Below are 9,167 nucleotides of genomic sequence, written 5' to 3'. Positions count from 1 at the left end.
AATGCCCCATTCTACTTTGAAACGTGCTCTTTTCCTTTCCTTTGGATGTGTTTCCCCCTGTTCCTTTCCCTAGAAAATGTGCTCCTAATTTAAAGCGACTAAGAGCAACTTTTTCTTGAATTTCACCCAAAGCTCGCTTGCTCGCATCTAAAGTTGATATAATATTGATGCTTATAAAAGATAATTGATTTTCTTTTTACTCTAAAAGTAAAGTTCGCTCGGGTACCTCTCTGCGTAGTTACTATAGTGTTAAGAGTAAAAGAGCGCCACCACTAAAGTCTTTCGTCTTACATTCATAATGTTCTGGATCGATGACGTCCGTAACATCCTGATGTATTTATAGGTATTACATCACGTCTCGATAAATATCGTTCTGTCCTTGTACTACATGCCTGTTTTTTTTCTTCTTGATTTTGTTAACGTCAAGTTGAAAAGATAGCCACATGACGTATACAGCAACAAGTCTCATTTGACGTTCCCTATTTTCAAAACAATACATGTAGAGCTTCTTCTGTTTCATTCAGTTTTATATGAGGGCATAGGCACGTACGATTATAATGGAGAAATAAACCTTTATTACGGATGAAAAGTAGATGCCTATATTAAAGTATAATAATAAACCCTGAACAATTTTTCCTGTCATTTTCCATGCTAAGGAACACTACCTATTGTCTCTGTCTACTACCCCCCCCCCCCCCATTTATTCCCCTTCTCTCTCTCTCTCTCTCTCTCTCTCTCTCTCTCTCTCTCTCTTTCTCCCATCCTTCTTCTTGTATGTTCTTCTATTTTTTTTCTCACTCTTTGAACTATATTCGATCCCCCAACAATACGAATTGCTCCTCAGCAAAACAATATGTATTTTTTGTTATACAGGGTCTACACTGTGTATCTGATAGTATCAAACATTAAGGTATAATACTCGAGAAAAATAACAACATGATGATCGCACACCATTACTGACACATACCAATATATAAATACATTTTTAGTATTATTACAGTTGATAAGTTTCTAAACAATGAGACTTGCGTAGCTCCATCTTGTGTTCAGTTTTGACATGATAAGCTATGAGGCCTACAACATTAGGACAACAATATGATTATTCAGACTTCGTAGCTGGAGGGGGGGAGGGCTTTGGGTCTGGCCCCATCACACGTTGCCCCCCCCCCCCCGCCCTCACGCCTCACACTCGATAGATGTCAGCTTCTTTTTAGGAAGTGCCCCTTTTCTGTTCGCATAAGTGCCCTTTTTCATCTCTGGTGAGTGCCCCTTATCGGGTGCAAAGTGCCCCATTTTCCACCTCTGATAATTCCCCTTTTTACTTTGACATGACTCTTTTTCTTTTCTAATAAGTGTCATTTTCCCTTTTGATATGTGCTCTTTTTTCCTTTCACCATAAAATGTGCTCATAATTTATAGCAACTAAGAGTAATTTTTTCATTAATTTCATCCAAAGTTTGCTCGCTCGCATTTAAAGTGATATAATTATGTTTCTTATAAAATATATTTTCAGTCTTTCGTGATTAGATTGTGCTTAGAACCCCATCATAATTTTTATTTCCCCTGTTTATTAGATGTATTTTTTTTTTGCACTATGACCTCACAAATCTGAACAGTTTGCTCGCTCGCAAATAAATATATTCACGATCACACCCAACTGCAAAGTATGATGTATGCAGTGCTTGTTACTTACCAAGATTGGGCCAAATTTATTATAGTTCGAGAACCTTGCATTACACATCAATACTTATATGCTACATGATCAACTTTTCCTGATCGATTCCACACCGCTCTTTCATAATACGATTGCATGACCAGAACTCAACTTTATCTTTAATCCTGCACCATGTAAAGAGAGAATCAAACATTGAAATCATCCCTGATAATGTAATTACAATGAGGTGGTATATGTCTAAAAATGACATATTTTCACTTTGAGGTTTCCCTTTGTAGATGCCCCTTTTTACGGAAATTGCCCCTTTTTGTAGGTCCCCCCCCCCCCCCCCACTTTGTAAGACGCTCCACCGCCCCTGGATAATGGGTGGGATATTAACTTATAATCTCATTTCTCAAAGTGCGAAGAACATTAAATTTGTTATAGTGGGTAGATGCAAAGTAGTCTAGCCTCAATAATCAACATAACAAAAACCAGTACGCCATAGCTAAAACGTAGTTTGTAGGCCCACATCTTGACCGCTATCGTCAATATCCGCATTCTCCCCATAAGAAAAGAACAACAAAACATTGGTCCATTATGCCACCTAGTGATGATACAGATTTGTTATGTGTGTGCACCCCCCCCCCCCCCAAGAAAAAAAAAGTTGTTTTCCTCATTACGCCACTGCTCCTTCCCAAAAACTCCACGGTATATGAAACGCCCAAAACCACGTCCCAACCTCTTCCCGTCCACACACAATCAACTTCATAATTCTCTCTCGATAGACGTCGATCGGCTATAGGATCCATCCCAAACTTTGTATCGTGTGCCGTGCACAATCGAAGTTTCGTCATTCGAAAACCTACCTCCAAGGTGACTCGACCGCGAAAAAATCACATCTTCTGTACAAAACTTGGAAACATAACAACGTAAAGACGAAAACATGGACATTAGATGCTAGAGTGAAGGCTCTCTCGAAGGACGATAGGAAGTAACATTCCACTGTGATAATGACATTGAAACTCTCTATATGTCCTCTTTGAGAAGAGCAACGCAGACTGTTGTCATGGGTAAGAAGTATACCTGTATAAAATGTTCAAAATCAGTATAACAATCAGAATGCGATATTATATTAATAGGTGGATTCATTAACAGTGTTCTTCTGTTGACATCAATTTTTTCAGTCAGATGCTGATTGGATATGGGACACTTGTTTATTTAGAAAATTGTATTTGGGTAGGAACACTACTTACTTTTTATGATAATGACAAACTAAACGATGTAAATAAAAATGGTTTGCCAATTAAGAAAATTGGAGTTCGTAAAAAAAAAAAAAAAAGTTTTACAATAGCTCAATATAATCATACGTAGTATTGGGACAAATCTGACAACAAAGATCTGTTGTTTAATAATCTTTTTTGATATACTAGGTTTATCGGAAGCTTGGTTTGAGTAATCACAGACTCTGAGCTTGAAAGAAGAGAGCTATAACTTTATCAGGTGGTGGTGTTGCTTGTTATATTAATTCGAATTTGATTTACGGCTGGAAGTAGAAATTTAAACCTTTTACAACTGTATAGTTTACCGTTGTTGTTTACTGACCTTCTAATTCTTCCACCGACTTCTTTTCTAAAGCAGAACTCCAATGTGTAAAAAGCTTTACATTCGACATTTATTGCTATTGGCCTTGGAGATTTCAATTGTAATATTCTCACTGGGAACACGTTGTCATTAAAATTGAAAAATATGTACACGTACCTGCAACTAAATCAAATATAGTTAACGAACCAACTATAGATACCAAATAATAGCAGAATATGCATTGATCTGAATTTACTTCCCTTGGAGAAGGACAATTCCATTACGATATGGTATCAACTGGACGCGGTGATCAATCCTTATAATCATATTCAGTCATAATATTGTTGACATCAAAGTTTAAAAGGCCCCTGTTGCCCCTTCTATCAAACGATTCTGTTTATTCATTCGTTCATGATATTAACCGTGATGTTTTCATGGAATAACGTGATCTATAGACTGGCATGATAATGATATCAATGATGATAAATGGATTATATCTAAAAATGTGTTTGTAAAACTTTGTGATCAACTTACCGTTTTTTCTGTCAGGCAACGGCATAAACGTTCCCCTTGGATAACAGATCAATACTTCGATGTTTACGATTCGATGGTAAACATGCTGATGAAGATAAAGATGATATCTATTTTGGAAACGTTTTCAAGTTATTAGACATAAATATTGAATAACTGGAATTGTTTAAAAAAATGAAAAAGGATTATTAAGAGAATTTTCTTCTTGTGTTGATAAAAGTCAATGTCTAATCAATGATTTAAACATTGTATAGTTCATTTTACACCACATAGCGATGACAATCAAAGTAAAGATATCGATGAGAATTAGTTTACCTCTGAATCGTTTCAAGTATGAGTATGTCACAGCCAGGCGCGTACGCAGGGGGGTGTTTGGGGGGTAAACTCCCCCCTTTGGTATTTTTTATGTGTATAGACCCCCTAAACCCCCCTTGTTTTTGTTTGTTTGTTTGTTTTGTTTTTTTAATAATAATATTTTTTTTTAAATTATTCCCATGGCTGACCTAAAAAAGGTGACTTTACCCCCCCCCCCCCAACGGAGGAGCAAAAGGTCAAATTTTCAAACATTTCGAGACCCCCCCCCCCGAAAAAAAGTGTCCCTCCTCCCCCCCCCCCCCCCCCCCCCCCCCCCCCCCCCCGCTTATTCAGCGGCCGGCTGAGTCGTTGCGATTTTTTGGTGACCAAAAAAAAAAAAAAAAAAAAGTGTTGCGAAATTTTTCGGCCCGATTTAAAAATGTTAACCCCCCCCCCTTGAAAAAATCCTGCGTACGCGCCTGGTCACAGCTAATTACGTGTTTAAAGAATTAAATAAACATAGAAAGCACCGGGTCTTGACTCCATGCCCCCATCTCTTTTGAAAGAGGGTTTTCCTTTTGTTTGTGATGTAATCACTCACAACTCCAATACGGTCCTTCGAGCGGTTTGCATTCCGAAAGATCGGAAAGGGGGCACGAGTTACTACTCTCTTTAAAAGTGGTGGTAAACAAGAAATTACAACATAGACCTACATCGGTTCTCCCGCATAATAATGAAACTACTTGAAAAAGCTATACACTCTCAATTCTAGAATATTTACGGACAATGCTCTATTGAGTCCTCTGCATGCAATCTGGCTTTCGTCCACTACACATCCAAAAAGTAGCGTTTTGATTGATGTTAATGACTATAATGTTACGTAATAATATCGAAGACGATTCGGTGACGGTTCGGTGACTATATAGGTTTTTAAGAGGACATTTTATATATATATATATATATATATATATATATATTTTTTTTTTTTTTTTTTTTTTTTGGGGGGGGGGGGGGGGGGGGGGGGGGGGGGGGGGGGGGGGTTCCGAAATTTGAAATTTTGACCCATCGACATTCCGTTCCGTTGGGGGGGGGGGGGGTAAGGTTATCTTTTTAGGTCATCTATAAGGATTTTTTTAATTTATTTATTTTTTATTTTTTTATTAGAAAAAAAAAAACTCAAAAGGGGTGTGGGGGTTTTCCCAAAAAATTTACACAAAGCATACACATAACAAATACTCAAGGGGGGTTTAACCCCCTGAATTCAGTTTTTTCCCTTCCCCCCTCCTGCGCGAAGCGCGGAAGCTTTTACGTTTCATAAAATCATTGGAGAAAGAAGACGATTCGTTGTACCGTTCTCGACTTTTAATCCTCGTCTGAATTCATTCCCCCCCCCCCTCCCGCGCGAAGCGCGGAAGCTTTTACGTTTAATGAAATCATTAGAGAAAGAAGACGATTCGTTGTACCGTTCTCGACTCTTAATCCTCGTCTGAATTCATTCCCCCCCCCCCTCCCGCGCGAAGCGCGGAAGCTTTTACGTTTCATGAAATCATTAGAGAAAGAAGACGATTCGTTGTACCGTTCTCGACTCTTAATCCTCGTCTGAATTCAGTTCCCCCCTTCCCTCCCACGCGAAGCGCGGAAGCTTTTACGTTTCATTAAATCATTAGGGAAAGAAGACGATTCGTTGTATCGTTCTCGACTTTTAATCCTCATCTGAATTCAGTTTTTCCTTCCCCCCTCCTGCGCGAAGCGCGGAAGCTTTTACGTTTCATAAAATCATTGGAGAAAGAAGACGATTCGTTGTACCGTTCTCGACTTTTAATCCTCGTCTGAATTCATTCCCCCCCCCCCCTCCCGCGCGAAGCGCGGAAGCTTTTACGTTTCATTAAATCATTAGAGAAAGAAGACGATTCGTTGTTCCGTTCTCGACTCTTAATCCTCGTCTGAATTCAGTTCCCGCCTCCCCTCCCGCGCGAAGCGCCTAAGCTTTTACGTTTCATGAAATCATTAGAGAAAGAAGACGATTCGTTGTACCGTTCTCGACTCTTAATCCTCGTCTGAATTCAGTTCCCTCCTTCCCTCCCACGCGAAGCGCGGAAGCTTTTACGTTTCATTAAATCATTAGGGAAAGAAGACGATTCGTTGTACCGTTCTCGACTTTTAATCCTCATCTGAATTCAGTTTTTCCCTTCCCCCCTCCTGCGCGAAGCGCGTAAGCTTTTACGTTTCATAAAATCATTGGAGAAAGAAGACGATTCGTTGTACCGTTCTCGACTTTTAATCCTCGTCTGAATTCCGTCCCCCCCCCCCTCCCGCGCGAAGCGCGGAAGCTTTTACGTTTCATTAAATCATTAGAGAAAGAAGACGATTCGTTGTTCCGTTCTCGACTCTTAATCCTCGTCTGAATTCAGTTCCCCCTCCCCTCCCGCGCGAAGCACCTAAGCTTTTACGTTTCATTAAATAATTAGAGAAAGAAGATGATTCGTTGTACCGTTCTCGACTTTTAATCCTCATCTGAATTCAGTTTTTCCCTTCCCCCCCCCCCCCCCTTTCCCTCCCGCGCGAAGCGCGGAAGCTTTTACGTTTCATTAAATAGTTAGAGAAAGAAGACGATTCGTTGTACCGTTCTTGACTTTTAATCCTCATCTGAATTCAGTTTTTCCCTTCCCCCTCCCCCCTCCCCCCCCCCCCCCCCCCCGCGCGTGGAAGTTTTTACGTTTCATTAAATCATTAGAGAAAGAAGACGATTCGTTGTAACATTATCGAATCTAAATTTCTTTAAAAAGGGGGTGGGTTTTTTTCTCTCTCTCTTTGGACTCCTGAGAAATGTAAAAAGGAGGTTATAAAATATCTTGAATATCATAGAAAAATTGATCAAATCCCGGGATCAAATTCCTGAAATTCCTGCTAGCTTTGAAAGCTCATTCAGGATTATTTCATTTTGAAAAGTAAAAGCATTGGCCCCCAGTCCCCCTCGATCGACTAGAGCTCAACTGAAATTGGGGGGGGGGGGGGGGTTGTACATTTAGCAGTGTTCCGGATTTGGGGGGGGGGGGTCTCCAAGGTAGGAAAAGCCAGCGAAAAGCCGGCAAAAGGGGGATTCAGAAATGTTGGCAGTCCTGAGATAGGGTGGGAGGGGGGTGCTTTCAAAGGTCGGGAACGAGCGTACCCGTACCCTAAATAATGCTAAGTGGGGGGAGCCGGGCATCTACTGTACATGATTGCACTTTTTAAGCGCTCGCGCGCTGGCGCACTTTACGTCTGGGCTATAATAATACCTTGCAAAATAACGAAAAATTATTCTAAAGTTTATGAAGTGCTTGTTCGCGCACGTCGCGTAACTACTCTTAATGATCGTGACATACTATATCCGTGTAGGCTATACAGTTATACTTACATTAAAAAAAAATAACTCATTTCTCATGTATTATGCTAAAATTGAAACAATCACATTTTCTTCTTCTTCTTCAACTTCTTCTTCCTTTTTTTCTCTCTTTTTTGTAATATCAGGGGGGATGATTGTACAGCCATCCCCCTACTTCAAGCCAGGGGGGATGCAGCCCCCACCCCCCCCGGGATTTACGCCCCTGCAGAGGGCTTCTTGGAAGAGCAATATTCGTTATAGCAAAGGGCTACACTGGTTTTAAAAGACTAAAATTAATAATAAATAAATAACTGTTCCCAAGACCCAATTTGCATTCTTATTTGCCTAAGTATAGAGATGCCTCTTACCCACAACCCCCTGGTATAGGTATAGTATTGAACGAAAAAGCCCAAACGCACCCTCCTTCCCCGTCCATACCCCCTCAACTTCGTATTCTCTTACGATAGACATCAGCTAGGGTCCGCCCTAAACTTTGCGTCCGTAGAACCCATTTTTCATTCTTTCTTACAAAATTTTAAATACAGTAACATGTCCCCGCCCTCCCGATGTCCCCCTTCTGTTTAAAAAAAAAAATCGAAACACATCCCGGCCTAGATAAACTAAGATCCATTAAAAGTGTAGCATAGACCTGTGATGCAGCATGACTGAATTACTTGATAGCCTTCGACACCCCCCCCCCTCCAAAAAAAAATATATATTTATATAATTATATAATAATAATTAATGTCATGAGTAAAGATACGACTTGCTCAAAGTTTAACCAACTTAACATACTCTGGAGAGGAAAGCGGATCGAAATAAAAAGAGGCTGCAGGTAGTTACATAATATTATGAGAGCATACATTTAACATTTGAGTTGTATAACCTTTCTTCTCCTTTCCTGGCTCCCCCTTCTCCTCCGGCCATGTTACTCCTCCTCCCCAGGCACGTAGCCAGAGTTTGATGTTTGGGGGGCACATTGTAATCGATCGAGGTCCAAAAAAAGGGGTCTAAAAAAGTTCAACCGATCTTGGAAATTTTTTGGGGGCACGTGCCCCCCCCCCCCCCCCCCCCCCGTGGCTACATGCCTGCTCCTCTCTTTCCTCCTCCTCCTCCTTTTTTCCAATTATTCTAGTTTCCTCCTTTTTTCTTCCTCTACTCCCCCCCCCCCCGTTTTAATTGAATCGACACGTTTACAAATTATCTACATATTTCCTGAAGCAATGCCCATACAAACGCTTGCCAGGGGCTTACTCTAGCCCCTAGGCACACTGCTAGGCCTAAAAATAAAACTTGTTGTATTGCCCTTTAGGTGCCAAAACATGGGTCGGTCGGTCGGATTTTTTTTTTAAAAACTTTTTTTGTTGCCCTCTTTGGGCCGATATTTTTCAGTTTTTAATGTTTGTTTGTTTGGTTTTGTTTTTGTTTTTTTCCTGCCCTCTTTTGGCTGATATTTCTCAGTTGTTATTGCTTTAATACATGTGTTTCAGCGTCATCATTCCATTCATATCTTTTTCACCTCATAGTAATTCATGGTTTGCAATGTTTTGTTGATCGAGATATTTACGCTAGTAGGATTTTGAAACTAGGGCCGAAAACGAGTGAGAATTTTGGAATGATTTTATTTTATGCATTTATATTCCATTTAAACAAACAAAATACATATTTTGTTATTCATTAATAAAACAATAAATCTAAAAAAAAACGGTTTAAAAAAAACCGACCGTAGATTTTCAGATT

This window comes from Strongylocentrotus purpuratus, unplaced genomic scaffold, assembly GCF_000002235.5.
Source record: "Strongylocentrotus purpuratus isolate Spur 01 unplaced genomic scaffold, Spur_5.0 spur5_scaffold_5, whole genome shotgun sequence".
NCBI classification, from domain to species: Eukaryota; Metazoa; Echinodermata; class Echinoidea; order Camarodonta; family Strongylocentrotidae; genus Strongylocentrotus; species Strongylocentrotus purpuratus.
The sequence above is the reverse complement of the archived record's forward strand: the minus strand, read 5'-3'. Positions refer to the sequence as shown.